The 15,100-nt window shown below is 35.2% G+C and overlaps 1 pseudogene; it reads left to right on the top strand.

The window, feature by feature from the left end:
- The window catches only part of LOC140520494 (serine/threonine-protein kinase PAK 5-like), a 112,788-nt pseudogene that overhangs the window by 38,031 nt on the left and 59,657 nt on the right, over positions 1 to 15,100 (top strand).

The raw sequence follows: 15,100 nt of genomic DNA, 5'->3' as shown, positions 1-15,100 counted from the left end.
AACCACCAAAATGCTGATCAATAATATAGTTCAAATGTATTTTCAGTTCCATTATTTTTGGTGTAATTAATAAACTATAGTGGTGGTGTGAACAACAAAGACTAGAGATAGCCTCTATTTCCTGCTCGTTGTCATGTAGACAGGCTGTAGCTAATTAGTTTGACAGGAAGTCACTTGTGCGAATGGCTCAGGAACAATTATTTTGCGTGTGTATTTATTAAATCAAAACAATTTTATGTAGCAAAACTTCATTTAGTGGTGTCTTCTGATGAATCAAATTTTCAGCTTATTAAACTTTTGGAAGCAGAGAGTAGGTAAGGAGCTAATTTTCATAAAATCTAAATAGCATGAATTATTTCTTGCCTTAGAAAATACTGAGCATAAATTAACTTCTTCATGGATGACTAAAGAATGTTCTAGTTCCTCTGAAAGGCCTCATTCTCTTTCTAGCTGTCAATATTTTGGCACTATTAAGGAGTAAGACACTGGACCTAGCTGGGGATACTGAACACAGGTCATCTTATGGATATTATTAAAATTTCCTCTTCTCCCTTGATAGGAATGTATTTGTTTCTTTTATGCTTTTCCTTGAGTTGCTTCTTTTCTCAAAAAAAAAAAAAATAGAAGGCAGTAAAAATTCCTCTTAATTCAAGAGTTCTCACTATTTGAAGCTCCATTTAATTGATATTTGATGGCATTTTTGTTTTCATGGTACTTTAGATGGTCTGATGAATAAGAGCTCTTATGAGAAACTTTTTCAACCCTCACATCATCCAAAGGACTCTTCCTTAGTCTCTTTTAGCAAAAGCCAGCCATAAGAGTAACTTTTAAAAAAGATAAGTAGCAGGTCTGGGGGTATGTGAACTTACCCAATTCATTCTGGAATTTGACCTTTCCTAATTGAAATTTCCAAGTATGCTATTTCTCAAAGAATTTAGATTCTTTCTGTTGCACATAGGCCCTTCCAGTACCAGGCATTAATAAAAGAGAAGAAAAAGAGATACCTGAAATTTATTGTAGCTGTTTATAGGCATAGATTTAACATGAAAGTCTAGGGCTATGGTTTGTGTCACCATGAAGGTGACTCCTTTGAAAGGCAAAAGAAAACAAACAGTTCCAAAGAGCAGATTCTTAAAGTATTCTTCAAAATCACATGAGGTGCAATCACTTTAAAGACAATAAATGCAAGATCTTATTAGGGCAAAGTTGTTAATTACACACTTCATTCTTGTCAAGTTTAATACAGTATTTGAGAACAGAAACTGTTTTTCATCTTTGCTTGGAAACAAAGGAAGACAACTGCTCTTACATAGACAGATCCATTATAGCTTATCAGCAGAAGACAGACCACTGAAGGAACACGATGAAATATGGCTGTTGTCACTTGGGTCCAGAACAAACACTGAATTTGTCCAGAAACAATAGAAAGACAATGAAAGCCACTAGTTCAAAGTAGTGGACTCTAATACAAATAGATTGGCTTACATCGATTTTTAACACCTAACATTTCTGTGGCATAACATTCACTGATATATTTTTTATTGATCTATAGAAAGGTGAACATTCCTTTGCACTACTAAATCTCCTTTGATAAACAGCCCATATTGAAGGTGACAAATAGCAGTCTTCCCTTCTGAAGCTAATTTAGCCATGCTATTGAATTCAGCATTTGTTATTTCATTATTTACAGTAGAAAACATTGTCTCACCTCTTGCTCTTGCAGATTCAAAGTAACATGACAATTGCGTTAGTTTTGAAAAATCATTTGTCTTCTGATAGCCCATTAACTCAAAGAAAAATACCCTATCATACAAAATCAATGGAAAAATAAGGGCTGCTTTTCATTTTCTAATAATAAAAATAATAATAATTTTAAAAAATTTCTTGTAGCACTATTATACAGATAAGAAGCAGTAATAGTCATTTGGGAAAAAGTATTTATTTGCATAATATTAATGCATTTAAATTAACCAGTGATTCAAACCATTAGAAGGTGTTAGTGGTGAGATCAAAGAACATGGACATTTTTTCACTCATGATACAGTTTGGGATAATTTAAAAATTTTGTTTTGGACTCAAAAATACCTAGCTTCAAATATTGTCTCTTCCACACATAATCTGTGTGACCTCAGTTAAGTTTGGGGTTTGGTTTTTTGTTTTGTCTCTGGGACTCAGCTTCCTCATTTGCAAAATCCAGAGGTTGTCATATAAGTTCTCTAAGGCAGGAATTCTTAGCCAATTATTTGTCTATAGACTATAGACTATTTTTGACTGTCTAGTGAAACCTGTGTTCCACTTCTTGAGAATGCTATTTTTTGAATGCATAAAATATATAATATTACAAGGGAAATCACTTATATTGAAATACAGTTTCAAATATTAAAAAAATAAGTTAAGAATGTGTGCTTTAAGGCCCTTTGCAGCTCTGTTGTTCTGGGGTTCCATCACCTCAATGACATTTCTTCTACGTGTTTTTGCTTGCCTCTCTTGCCTCTTTATAAAGAACACTGAGGCCTTGAGAAGGGGGAGAAGCCAAGCCAATACTACTGACTTTGTTAAAGTCACAATTCAGCTATGGAGCAGCACTCCTTGGGAATCCAATTCCGTTAGAAATTTAAAACAATTGAAAAAGTGCAGTGCTTGACAGTCAAAGGAAACATTTTACTTTTCCCATGAAAATCTTTTGAATCTACTTAGTCTACCCTTGTTTCTATTCTAGAAATAACTCATTAATTTGGCTCTTGAAAGGGAAGTTTTGCTTAATTTTCTTGAAATAGGAATTACATTCCTAAATAAGAAAGAAAAGAATAAAATTGATTGTTCTTCAAAAGTCTGTTTTATACTTTAAACTTCATCAATGTATCCTTAATCTGATTCATTTCCTGTGTTTACCAACAGATTGCCTTCAAAAACATCTCCCCTCTCAATCTTCAGCCTCTTCCTTTCTACTGTTTTGTTCTCTGATACCCATAAATACACCCACATCTCCCCCATCCTTAAATACAAAAAACAAAAAAACAAAAACCCTCACTTAATCCTAGGATTGATCCCCTCTAGATATCACCTTATATTCAGAAGTGTTCTGGTAAATATTTAACAACCAGCTGTGGGAGGTGGGGTAAAAAAGTATAACACTACTCAGTTTAACATGCATTATTAACATTTTCTCCATCATTTTCCTGTCTAGACAATCAACAGAACAATAAATCAAGCCCGATTTATAGTGTTTGCCAGCTTCCAAGGTATACATGTTCATATGAAAATTAAATAATAGGCTTGAGTGTGTAGAATCAACATGAGTCCAACATACTCCTTGATTTTTCTTCTCTCCCCTCCACCCCTTGTCAACTCAACTTTTTGAAGACTCTCTCATTGAATATTTCTGCTCTCACTCTTTTCCAAACTCCCAGTAATCTAGCCTGTAATGTCATGGTTCAAGAGAAATTGCTCTTTCCAAAGTCACCTTGGTCCTTTAGGTGCAAGATATAAAAGACCTCAATTATCATCCTTCTTGACAACTCCACTACATGTCAATCAGTTATTCATTCAGTAAGCATTTATTAACCACTTATGTGCCAAGCACTGTACTTAGCATTGAAGATTCAAAGAAAAACTGAAAGGAGTCCTCTTGAGGAGTTTACCTTTTGATGGGGGAGAAAACATTTATATAAGTAGGTAGATCCCAGATGCATATGTAGTAGGTGGAAGGTATTCTTAGAAGGACTGGGAAAGGCCCCCTGAAGAAGATGGAGGCAGGGATAAGGAGAGGAAATAAAAAGTATCAGAGATAGCCAGGAGATGGACGGTCATGTCCAAGGAAGAGAAAATTGGCCAACATGGCTCTACTATAGTTTTTTGGGGGAGTAATATGTAAGATGACTGGTAACGTAGCTTTCGACACTTTTTGACTACTTATTCTTTAGGAATACTCTGTACTCTCTGGTTTTTCATGATATTCCTCTCTCTTGGTTTCATTCCTATCTTTCTGACCAGTCCCCAGTCTTCTTCATTATATCTTCATCCATACCAGACTCATTGATTATTGTTCTACCTCCCCCCCCACCAAGGCTCTGTTCTAGACCTATTTCTCTTTCTTCTCTATACCCTTTCAACTTGATGACCTGATCAACCTGTAGGCAGAGGTCCCTGGATCTTGATATAAGCCTTTGCTTCTGTCCTGAGCTCCAGTCTTACATCATGAGCTGCCTATTGGACATTTTTAATTGCATGTCCTGAGTAGTCATCTGAAACTGTCCACAGCAGAACTCATTATGTTTCTCTAAACACCTATCTCTCTTCTGAATTTCTCTGTTCCTGGCATGCCACCACTATCCTTCTAGTCAAACAGGTTTGAAGCCTCTGTGTCATCTGGAAATCTACTCAGACACACCATATTTTCATTCAATTGCCAAATCTCGTCATTTCTATCTCCACAACATCTCTCATATGTTTTCTCGATTTCTCCATTCATATAGTTACTACCTTAATTTAGGGCCTCATCGCCTCTCACCTAGACTATTGGAATAGCCTCTTAGTCTCCCTACCTCCAGTCAACTCATTTCAATCCATCCACACATGCCAAAGTGATTTTCCTAACACATAGGTCTGCCTAATCTTGCCTGTCTCCCACTCGATGAACTCCCATGTTCTCTATTGACCCTATTACCAATAGCAGAGTTTTCTGTGTGATATTTAAAGCTCTTTACAACCTAGCACTTTTCTACCTTTTGAGTTTTCTGACACATTACTCTGTGCTACACACTCTGTGGCTTAGTCATACTCAGTTGAAGCTCCTCACATAGAGTAGTGTGCTATTATCCTGATGGTCCCTCATACCTAATATGCTGTACATTCTTACCTCCAAAACTTAAAATCCTCAGCTCTTGTGTCCCTTTCTGAAGGACGACTTTCTCAAGCCTACCAGATACTAGTTTCTTAACCACTAAGATTCCCTTCTGTATATTCTGTATATATTCGGTATATAGACGTTACCTTCCTTAATTAAAAAGTAAGCTCCTTGAAGGAAGGGTCTGTTTTCACTTGTTCTTTGCATTCCTAGCTCTTAGCATAACACCTGGCATTTAATCATTGCTTAATATATACTTATTAAGTGACTTGTTCTTCAAATAAATTGTAATGGAAATTTTCAACAGCACATGGAGCAATACAGTTTTTGAATTATTTCTAGAAATATTGAGTAATCTTTCCAGATAAATTATTATATTCAGGTACTTATACTTAGCATTAAAACTGACTTTTAGCTTTCATTATGAAGTCATTTTAAATCACCTTCATTATCATCTTTATTTGTGATCACATGCAGATATTTTTTTCTTGGTTTTTATGACCTATGCACTATTTTCCTAAAGTATTCTTTCATTGTGGTTTAAGGGCAAATTTCATCTAGAGGTTCTTACATCCATATATTACAGAATATATCTATTTATGTACCAAAATGTTTAGGTTATAGTAAAAATCAGTTTCTTTTTTCCACTACAACAAAGCAATATTTTCTTTTAGTTTTGAGGCTGATCTCACATTTTCAGTGTGTTCACTGAAAATCATTTGCCTGATGTAATGCACTGACTTCCAAGCATGGATGGAACAGACTCCAGAGTTACAAAGTAAAATCTTCATTTACGCTATAAATGATCTACCTCTGACCTTTCTGCATGAACCTGCCTGAATGTAATTGAGAATGAAGGGAAAATAGCTGTGAAGTACATACTTTGCATTTTGTTCACTTAGAGCTTTTTTAGCTCAGAGAAAAGGTATTTTGCTAGGATAGAATGCTGTTGTTCTATTTCCATTTTTGTAACATTGGTGTGAGATAACAGGTATATATTTCCTTGAAGTTTCCCTAAGAATTGAAGAGTAAATTTTCAAAGAAGCCTAATTAATGCTTTAAGTTAGAAGAATTTCCCTTTGTGAAGAGAAGAAAGGGAAAATGGAGAAAACAGACAATCATATAAACAGCAACTATAGTGCTCTTCTCAAATATCCTTAGGACTAATTATTAGAGAGTTTGTCTGTGTTGACCATTGCAGTTATAAATTTGTAAGACCATTTAAGGTATTCCAGTCTTATAGAAGTTATTTGTTAGTATCACAGAGGCAAATAAATTAAGTTTCTGATATATATATATAGGCAAAAGAACAAAGTCACTGAGAAGCCGCAGAAGCCGTATTTCTTTTTTTAAAAAACTTATTTATTTTCAGTTTTAAATGTTCACTTCTACAAGTTTTGAATTTCAAATTTTCTCCCCATCTCCCCCCTGCCCCCCAGAAGAGCGTATAGTCTGATACCCTTTCCTCCAAACTGCACTCCTATCATCACCACCCCTATTCACTTCCCTTCTATTTTCCTGCAAGGCAAGAAAGATTTCTATACCTCATCGCCTATATATCTTATTTCCTAGTTGCATGTCAAAACAATTTTTAACATTCATTTTTAAAGCTTTGAGTTCCACATTCTCTCCACGCTCCCTCCCCACTCACCCTCATTGAGAAGTTAAGCAGTTTGATATAGGTTATACATGTGTAAACATGCCAAATACTTCCATAAAAATCATATTGTGAAAGACTAACTATATTTCCCTCTATTCTGTCTCACCTTCCATTTATTCTATTCTCTCCTTTGACCTGTCCCTCTGAAAGTGTTTGCTTCTAACTACCCTTCCTTTTAGTTTGCTGTCCCTTCTATTATCTCGTCTCTCATCCCCTTTCCCCCCTGCTTTCCTGTAGGGTAAGATAGATTTCCATTCCCAATTGAGTGTGTATGCTATTCCCTCCTGAAGCCAAATCTGATGAAACTAAGCTTACTTATTCCCTCTCACCTTCTCCCTGTTTCCTTCCATTGTAAAAGCTCTTTCTTGCCTCTTTTATGTGATATGATTTACTGAATTCTACCTCTCCCTTTCTCTTTCTCCCAATACATTCCTCTCAACATTTAATTGTATTCTTTAGATAAAATCCCTTAATATTCACCTCACCCTGTAATCTCTCTCTCTCCATATCTATCTATCTATCTATCTATCTATCTATCTATCTATCTATCTATCTATCTATCTATACATATGCATATATACATAGATGCACAGAAACACATACACATACATACACATACATGTGTTTATACATGTGTATATATATACAAATACACACATATACACACATATACATAGATACACAGACACATATACATATGTGTATATATACATGTGTATATACATATGTATATGTATATACACATGTATGTGTAGATATGTGTTGCACATGCATATATGTATATGTACACATGTATATGTACATATACATATATGTATGTATACACACATTCCCTCCAACTACCCTAATAATGAGAAAGGCTGTATGAGTTACAAATAACATCTTTCCATGGAGAAATGTAAACAGTTCAACTTTTAGAAGTCCCTTATGGTTTTTCTTTCCTGTTTACCTTTTCATGCTTCTCTCAATTCTTGCATTTGAAAGTCAAATTTTCTATTTGCTCTGGTCTTTTCAAAAAGAATAAGTGGAAGTCCTCTATTTCATTGAAATTCCATTTTCCCCCTGAAGTATTATACTCAGTGTTGCTGGGTAGGTGATTTTTGGTTTTAATCCTACCTCCTTTGACCTCTGGAATATTATATTCTAAGCCCTTAGTGTAGAAGCTGCTAAACCTTGTATTATTCTGATTATATTTCCACAAAAGTTGAATTGTTTCTTTCTTGCTGCTTGTAATATTTTCTACTTGACCTGCGAACTCTGGAATTTGACTACAATATTCTTAGGAGTTTTCCTTTTGGACTCTCTTTCAGGAGGTGATGAGGGGATTCTTTCCATTTCAATTTTACCCTCTAATTTTAGAATATCAGGGCAGTTTTCATTGATAAGTTCTTTATTTTTAGGGAAGAAGGCAAGGCAATTGGGGTTAAATGACTTGCCTAAGGTGACACAGATAGTAAGTGTCAAACATCTGAGGCCAGATTTGAACTTGGGTCCTCCTGACTCCAGGACCAGTGCTCTATTCACTGCTCCAACTACTTGTCCCTCCTTGATAATTTCTTGAAAGATGATGCGTAGACTCTTTTTTTGATCATGACTGTCAGGTAGTCCAATAACTTTTAAACTGTATGTCCTGGATCCATTTTCCGAGTCAGCTGGTGCCTTATATAGGTAAATGATTATTATCCACAATTGCTCAGCATAAAATAACAATTACAATACTAGTAATTTAAAAACCATATTAGGTGAATAATGAAATGAATTTTGTTCTTGAGGGAAATAAGTGGGCAAATTAAAATTGGTACTTTTGTGCTGCTTGTTTCCCATTGTGTCATTGGAATCAGCGAATACATGAATGCTTGTTGAATCTGAATCTCAGCTATGATTTTTAATTCCCCATGTGACCTAGGGTAAGTCCATCTGGGTTTAAATTTCCTCATATAAAGTGAAGAGATTAACTAGATATACACTAAGGTCCCTTCCGACTCTAAATCCAATGGCCCTAAATCCTACATCTTATGTGTCCAGAAACATATTTCTTCAGTCATTTCGTTTCTCAGTCAAGTGTGAAGTGTTATTTTAGGGAGATAAGGAGGGATTGTTTGCTTGGTTTTGCTTTTGCTTTGCTTTGAATGCACAAATGTTAAGGCATTCTTCAAAAAATATGTCTTTTCATCTTTCCAGACAATTGTCAGGGGAAACAAACCCTGCAGGAAACTTCTATCAGTGATTTGCTAGAAGAATTTGACAATATCTCTGTGAATCATTCCATTTCTCTAAAGAAAGAAAATCTTCCCACTCCTTATCAGGGTAGCTACAACCATGTCCAGAGATATTCAGAAGAAAATGGTCTCATCACATTTTCTCAGTTCTCCAGGGAATCTGACACTACCACTGAGCTACATGACAGAAATATACAGAGAAAAGGTTCCATGGTTCCAACCATAAGATGGGTTGGATTGATATTATGAACTCAGCTAAGTATCTAAGCAAAATGGACAAGCAGTGAAAATGAAATCTGATGATAACTATTATTCTGACATACCAGCTTTGAAATCAAATTCATCAAGATTTCCTCCAGATTCTCAGCTCCACATGAATGTGCTAAGTAAACCAAGTGAATACGGTGGCTTCAAGTGGGACTATCACAGAGTTTAAATCACACCCACAAGGACACTCATACAGCTCTTACACCTACTCTTGCCTCTCAGAAATCACCACATACATTCCAAAGGTAAGTTGACAGCCATCAGTTTGATTACTCTTCTTCCCTAGTATTCTGCACACCGTTTGTGCTGAAAGTGCTTGTCAAATTGAATATTAGTTATTTTTTCCCTAAATAACTATTACAAAAAACAACAAAAATAAAACAATGAAAGAGTGGTAGCTTCACCATTGCTGTTAGTGTTTTAAATAAAAAATGCTATTGAAGTTTGATTTTATCATACAATTGCAATGATCTAACAACCATAAGTAATACACCATCCCTAGTCCTATGTCCTTTTCTCTACACCTTGACATTACATGAGGGATTCTATTGCTTTTCAATTATGATAGGTATTCACAAGTCACAGCCTTCACATTTTAAAAGGAGAAAGGTTGAGAGGGACAATAACAGGATTGCTCTTTGTTATTTCTGGAGGAGACATTCCTTTATCTTCCCTTTTCTCCATAAGTAAAGCAAAGAGCTTAGCTGTTCTGGCCTTCTTAAATGCAGAGATATTATCCATAACATATTATACCATCACAGACCAGCAGAAATATGAACCTATAGGAGCAATCCTCAAGTTATTTTTTAAGCTCTCTGTGGCTTTAAAATCACAAAATCCACTCAATTAAAACAAATGCTACACTTCTAATTTGAGAACAATAAAGTATGGGAACCAAGAGATACATGTATTTATTTGAGTTCTATGGGAGAAAAAGAGAAAGGATGGCATGTCTGCTGTTAAAATGCTTATTTGATTAAAAAATTAGACATTCAAAAAGACACAAAATAATGCATATGTGTTTAGGACTCTGTTTAATCCTGAAAAAATAATAACCCAATCAATAGGGCAGAATTTCCAGCTGTAAGAATGGAGGTCTCAGCTGTTTGTTTGGCTCTACTTCACTGAAAATTCCTAAGACTGAGTTGTTCTCCTCCCTGTAGTGAGATAACAAACTGATTTTTACTTTTCTAAGTCTCTAGAAACTCAAATGAGTACAAGTGCCACCATTTTTTCAATCAGTTTACAGTTTGGGGAAATTTATTTAGTATTTTATTTTTCCCCACTTACATATATAAAAAAAAACTTTCAACATTTGTTTTTAAATACTTAAGTTCCAAATTCTCTCCCTTCCTCCTTCCTGTCTCCCCCAGTTGAGAAGCCAAGCAATTCAATATAGGTTATACATTTGTAGTCATGCAAAACATAACTATACCAATCATGCTGTGAAAGAAGGTAAGGACAAAAAACCTCAAGAAAAATAAAGACTGTAAAAATATGCTTAAATCTGTATTCAGAAACCATCAGTTCTTTCTCTGGAATGGATATTATTTTTCATTATAAGTCCTTCAGAGTTGTCTTGGATCATTGTAGTACAGAGAATAGTTGTCTTTTGTAACCGATCATCTTATAATAATATAAAATATATAACATTCGCATGTTATAATATATAACAATTGCAATATAACATATAATTTTTATACATAGTACATTTGATTTTGCATCAGCCCATGCAAGTCTTTCCAGGTTTTTCTGAAAGTATGCTGCTCATCATATCTTACTGTACAATATTTATTTCATCATAATCACGTACCACAATTTTTTCAACCATTTTCCAATTGATGGACTTGCCCTCAACTGATAATTCTTTATCCCCCCAAAAGAGCTGCTTTTATAGGGCCTTTTGCTTTTTTTAACCTCTTTTGGGGATATATTCCTAGTAGTGATATTGCTAGATCAAATGGCATGTATAGTTTTATAGCCCTTTGGGTATAGTTCTTAATTGCTTAACAGACTGACTCTGTTCACAACTCCACCAACAGTGTATTAAAGTCTCATTTTTCCCACATCCCCTCCAACATTTGTCATTTACCTTTTCTATTCTATGAGCCAATGTAATACATATGAGTACCTCATAAATTTTTAATTTTCATTTCTCCAATCAACAGTGAGCTAGAGTATTTTTTTCATATGGCTATAGATAGCTTTGATTACTTCATATGAAAACTGATCCTATCTTTCTATCATGCATCAATTAGGGAATGACTCTTATTTTTTATGAATTTGACTCAGTTCTCTGTATGTTTGAGGAGTAAGGTCTTTATCAGAGAAACTTGCTTCCAAATGTTTTTTCACAGTTTTTATAGCTGTCCTTCCCTCAATTCTATTCCCTACCCCTATTTATTCTATTCTCTCTCACCCTGTTCATCCTCAAAAGTGTTTTGCTTTTGATTGTCCCCTCCCCCAATCTGTCCTGCCTTCTATCACTCCCCCTTCTCTTATATCCTTCCACTCCTATTTTCTGGTAGGGTAAGAAACATTTCTATACCCAGTTGAATGTGTATGTTATTCCCTCTTTTGATGAGAGTAAGGCTCACTCATTATCCTCATCTTCCCCCTTTTTTTCTGTAAAAGTTTTCTTGTCTTTTTATGTGAGATAATTTACCCCATTATATTTCTCCTTTTCTCTTTCTCCTAATACATTCCTCTTTCACCCCTTAATTTTATTTTTTAGATATTATCCCTTCATATTCAACTCACACCTGTGTGCTCTGTCTATATATACTTCTTCTAACTATCCCAATGAGAAAAGTCTTATGAGTTACAAACATCATCTTCTCATGTAGCAATGTAAACAGTTTAATCTTATTAAGTCCTGTTTCCCTTTTTATGCTTCTCTTGGGTCTTATATTTGGAAGTCAAATTTTCTATTCAGCTCTGGTCTTTTCATTAAGAATGCTTAAAAGTTCTCTAACTCATTGAATATCCACTTCTCCTCCTAAAGAATTACACTCAGTTTTTCTGGGGAGGTGATTCTTGGTTGTAATCATAGCTCCTTTGTCCTCTGGAACATCATATTCCAAATTCCCCAATCCTTTAAAGAAAGATGCTAAATCTTGTGTTATCCTGACTGTGGCTTCACCATATTTGAATTGTTTCTTTTTGGACGCCTGCAGTATTTTCTCATTGAAATGGAAATTCTGGAATTTGGCTATAATATTTCTGGCAATTTTCATTTTGGGGTCTCTTTCAAGAGGTGATCAGCAGATTTCTTTGAATTTCTATTTTTCCCTCTGGATCTAAGAATATCAGAGGAAGTTTTCTTTGATGATTTCTTGAAAGATCATGTCTAGTCTCTTTTTTTGATCATGGCTTTCAGTCAGTTCATTAATTTTTAAACTATCTCTCCTGGATCTATTTCCCAGATCAGTTGTTTTTTTGTTTTTTGGTTTTTTTTTCTGAATGAGATAGTTCACATTGTCTTCTATTTTTCATTCTTTTGGTTTTGTTTTATTGTTCCTTGATTTCTCACAAGGTCTTTAGTTTCCATTTGCTACGTTCTAATTTTTAAGGAACTATTTTCTTCAGTAAGTTTTTGTAACTTGTTTTTCATTATGCCACTTCTGCTTTTTAAGGTATTCTTCTCCTCATTTGTTTTTTTGTACTTCTTTTGCCATTTGTTCTAGTCTATTTTTAAGGTGTTATTTCCTTCAGTATTGTGTGTGTGTGTGTGTCTCCTTTACCAAGCTGTTGACTCTCTTCTTGTGATTTTCTTACATCACTCTCATTTCTCTTCCCAATTGTTCCTCTACCTCTTTTACCTCATTTTCAAAATTGTTTTATCAGCTCTTCCATGGCCTGAAACCAATTCATATTTTTCTTGGAGGTTTTAGATGCAGGTGTTTTGACTTCACTATTTTCTTCTGAGTATGTGTTTTGATATTCCTTGTCACCATAACAGCTTTCTATAGTCACTATTTTTCCATTGTTTGTTTATTTCCCCAGCCTGTTATCTGACTTTTAACTGTTTGTTAAAGTAGGGCTCTGCTTCCATAATGTAGGGCACAATGTTCCAAGCTTCAGGGGTTTTATGGATATATTTTCTGAGACACTTATAGGAACATGCAAATTTTTAATTCTTTCAAGGTGAGCAACCACAAACATTCTTTTTCTGCCCTGGAACTATGACAAGTGTCTGTTGCATCCTTTCCACTATAGCCACAACCTTTGCTATGCTAATGCTCCAACTTGCACTGGGATTGCCAAACAGGACTGTGACCTGAATTCACATATGAGAAAAACAACAGAGTCCTGCCTCGGTGTCAGCAAAGTACCCCTGTAATCTCGTTCTGACCAATTGCTTGACCCCCTTAACATCTGTTTGCTGAGAGCTCAGGAAGTAGCCACTGCTGCTACTGGTTCAGTCACTCCCAAGGCCAACTCCTGTGGGGCCTGGGTGGTGCTAGAGTGAGTTGTGCAAGACTGTGCTGAAAGGTGTTTCTTAAATGATCTGCTCATAATGACACAGTTAGGAAGTATATGAGGCAGTCAATCTAGGGCTCTATGCATTGTGACCCTAGTTGCCCCATGATGCGATATAAACCTCTGTGGGTCTCAATTTTCATATCTATCAAGTGAAGGGTTTGGATTAGGTGACCTCTAAGGTCCCTTCCCTCCTCTGCATCCATGTTCCTGTGTAAGAATTTCCTAAACAAGATGTTAGTGTTTGATTTTTTAAATTGTCTTTAATGACATGGTCCAGAATTTTTCATGCAATTATATTTTCTTCCCTCTACCCTCACCCCTACCCCAACCTTTCTATTCCCAAAAAACTTGGTTTTATGACCATAATTTCTACTTGAACTTTGCCTATTCTCACTGTGGAAGTAATGTTCAAGAAGAAATTAAATCTAGTTAAATTGTTTGTGTTGTTGTAGTAGTTGTTGTTCAGTCATTTCTTTCCTGTCTGATTCTGCATGACAGACCCCCTTTGGGGATTTTCTTAGCAAAGAAACTGGAATGGTTTGCCATTTCCTTCTTCAGCTCATTTTACACATGGGAACTGAGGTAAACAGGGATCAGTGACTTGTCCAGGGTTACACAACTAGTACAAGTATCTGAGGCTGGATTTACACTGCGGAAGATGAATCTTCATGATTTCAAGCTCACGGCACTCCTTAAACCTAGAAACACAAGGAAAGACAATTTCTAATTGGGTGGCTCCCAAGATGATCTTTGCCTAGTCAGCTGCCCTTTATCATCTTAGCAGACATTTTCATTAACCCAAGTTTTCTTAAGCTGAAGGACATTCTTGAGTGAAGTACTGTTTGACAAAATGGAAGTCATATAATCCTATCAAGATGAGAAAAAGGGGCATCTCAGAGGCAATACAACTTGCTTTTATGAACTACATACAATGTTTCATTGTAGTCATCATTTAGGTACTCTTCCATGTTGAAGATTCATTCAGTGATATGTTGTGTGTATTCAGCTGTTTTTAAAGAAAAATTTTTGTTATGTACTCAGAAAATCAATGGATATTGTAAACCTCTTATACTCCCACCATGGAAAAATGGTTTCAGCTTTCCAAATTTGTATTGATTCTACTCATCTTCCTTCTCTTTGTCATAGAGAACATTATTGGACTTCCAGTCATCTTGAAGCCTGGAAAGAGAAATCTACATTAAAGAGATGATAAATCCTTCCTGATAGTGATTATTTTGCATCCACTTGGTTCAGATATCAAATAGATCTGAAGATTATAATCAGGAAAGAGACATAATAGGAATTAATTTTTCCCTTAAGGATATTTCCTTTCTTTTCATTCTACAAGTATATTCCTTAGAATTCAATTTTACCTAACCACCACTTTTTAGGTAATACATTGTCTTTGCTGATTTATTATCATAAACACTGGAAGAGATTAAAGTATCAACCTAAAACACAGCTTTTGTCTGCTTATATTTTCCAGTCTGTAAAATGGAAAAAAAAAAAAAAACTACACAGACACATAACTGTACCAAAAGACTTCATAAAATTGTAAAGAAATGTGTAAAACAAAATGCTGTTCAAGGTCAGAGATCGAAGAAAGTATTTAACCAACAAGAA

This window comes from Notamacropus eugenii, chromosome 1 (genome assembly GCF_028372415.1).
Source record: "Notamacropus eugenii isolate mMacEug1 chromosome 1, mMacEug1.pri_v2, whole genome shotgun sequence".
NCBI lineage: Eukaryota > Metazoa > Chordata > Mammalia > Diprotodontia > Macropodidae > Notamacropus > Notamacropus eugenii.
Note: the sequence above shows the minus strand (reverse complement) of the source record. Positions and strands in the feature narration are given on the sequence as shown.